Raw genomic sequence first — 2,500 nt, forward strand, 5'->3', positions numbered from 1 at the left:
CGGCCCACCTCTCGCCGCTGCCGTCTTCCCGCCGCTCTTTCGCCATCCCTCGCCACGCGGCCTGCCCGCAGTCCGGATATCCGGCCCGAACGGACCTTGGTGGGCGGGGCCCGCGCACGCGCCCACGCTCTTCCTGCAGAGCCGGGGAGGCGGGGGGGGCGGGGCGGCTTTTCCAAAATCTAAAAAAGGGGAAAGCAAAGAAGAACCCACGAGAAAAACAAACAAACAAACAAACAAACAAACAAACAAACGGAAAATAATAAAACCGAGAGGGCGCGTGGGGGCACGGACAAACAATCGAACGGACCAAAGTACGAACGAACGGACGAACAAACAAACACGCAGACAAAAGGGCAAAACCGCGGTGGCGGTGGCGGGACGGCCAGCTTCAAGCAAGGCCGAACCGAGAAGCCCGGGTGCGCCCCGACCCGGCGAACAGCGGCCGGCTCATACGTGCACCCTGGTCGTTCCGCGGCTGCGGCCGAGTGGCGGCTCCGTGGCGCCTCCGGTGCTCCGGCACGGTCTACCCGGCTCCGAGCGGGCCGTGGTGCTCGGCGGCGGCTGCTAGCGGTCGCTGCCTATGCGGCTCGACTAGGTCGGCACGGTCTACCCGGCTCCGAGCGGGCCGTGGTGCTCGGCGGCGGCTGCTAGAGGTCGCTGCCTATGCGGCTCGACTAGGTCGGCACGGTCTACCCGGCTCCGAGCGGGTCGTGGTGCTCGGCGGCGGCTGCTAGAGGTCGCTGCCTATGCGGCTCGACTAGGTCGGCACGGTCTACCCTGCTCCGTGCGTGCGCGAGGGCTCGGCGGCGGTCGCTAGGTGTCGCTGCACGTCTGCCAGCCCGTCCGTCAGCGACCTCTAGCGTCCGCGGCGGAGCAGGGTAGACCGTGCCGACGTGAGCCGGCCGCCGCTCAGCGACCCCTGGCCGCCGCCGCATGAGCTTCGGTCCGCTCGGAGCCGGGTAGACCGTGCCGACCAACTCGAGCCGGACGTGCAGCGACCGCTGGCCAGCGCGGAGGCTCGTGTGCGCCGGCACGGTCCAGCCTCTCCCGGCGGGCTCCGTTCGGTTCGGACGTTCCTCGGTGGTGTCCGGGGGGGTCTCAGCCGCGGCGGCTCGAGTGCGCCGGCACTGCACAGCCCCTCCCTGCGGGCTCCGCTCGGCACGGACTTTCCTCGTCGGCGTCCGGCGATCTGAGCCGCGGCGGCTCGAGTGCGCCGGCACGGTCCAACCGCTCCCGGCGGGTTCCGCTCGGCTCGGACGCTCCTGGGCGGAGTCGGGCGATCTGAGCCGCGGCGGCTCGAGTGCGCCGGCACGGTCCAACCGCTCTCGGCGGGCTCGGCTTGGCTCGGACGTTCCGCGGCGGCGTCCGGGGGGTCTCAGCCGCGGAGGCTCGGGTGCGCCGGCACGGTCCAGCCTCTCCCGGCGGGCTCCGCTCGGCTCGGACGTTCCTCGGCGGCGTCCGGCGATCTGAGCCGCGGCGGCTCGAGTGCGCCGGCACGGTCCAACCGCTCCCGGCGGGTTCCGCTCGGCTCGGACGCTCCTGGGCGGAGTCGGGCGATCTGAGCCGCGGCGGCACGGTCCAGCCTCTCCAGGCGGACTCAGCTCGGCTCGGACGTTCCGCGGAAGTGGCCAAGTGCCGCTCTTGTGGCTGCTCCGCTGCGCCGGCACTGTGTACCCGGCTCCGAGCGTCTCCGGGGGGGGAAGAAGGGGGGGGGGGCGGGGAGCAAGGGGGGGGGGCACGGCTTCGGCGGCTAGGCGTCGCTGCCCATGCGGCTCGACTAGGTCGGCACGGTCTACCCGGCTCCGAGCGGGCCGTGGTGCTCGGCGGCGGTGGGTAGGGGTCGCTGCCTATGCGGCTCGACTAGGTCGGCACGGTCTACCCGGCTCCGAGCGGGCCGTGGTGCTCGGCGGCGGCGGTTAGGGGTCGCTGCCTATGCGGCTCGACTAGGTCGGCACGGTCTACCCGGCTCCGAGCGGGCCGTGGTGCTCGGCGGCGGCGGCTAGGGGTCGCTGCCTATGCGGCTCGACTAGGTCGGCACGGTCTACCCGGCTCCGAGCGGGCCGTGGTGCTCGGCGGCGGCGGCTAGGGGTCGCTGCCTATGCGGCTCGACTAGGTCGGCACGGTCTACCCGGCTCCGAGCGGGCCGTGGTGCTCGGCGGCGGCGGCTAGGGGTCGCTGCCTATGCGGCTCGACTAGGTCGGCACGGTCTACCCGGCTCCGAGCGGGCCGTGGTGCTCGGCGGCGGCGGTTAGGGGTCGCTGCCTATGCGGCTCGACTAGGTCGGCACGGTCTACCCGGCTCCGAGCGGGCCGTGGTGCTCGGCGGCGGCGGCTAGGGGTCGCTGCCTATGCGGCTCGACTAGGTCGGCACGGTCTACCCGGCTCCGAGCGGGCCGTGGTGCTCGGCGGCGTCTGCTAGAGGTCGCTGCCTAAGCGTCTCGACTAGGTCGGCACGGTCTACCCGGCTCCGAGCGGGCCGTGGTGCTCGGCGGCGGCGGCTA

This window comes from Coturnix japonica, chromosome 28, assembly GCF_054131305.1.
Source record: "Coturnix japonica strain WE chromosome 28, WE-NBRP24, whole genome shotgun sequence".
Classification (NCBI taxonomy): domain Eukaryota; kingdom Metazoa; phylum Chordata; class Aves; order Galliformes; family Phasianidae; genus Coturnix; species Coturnix japonica.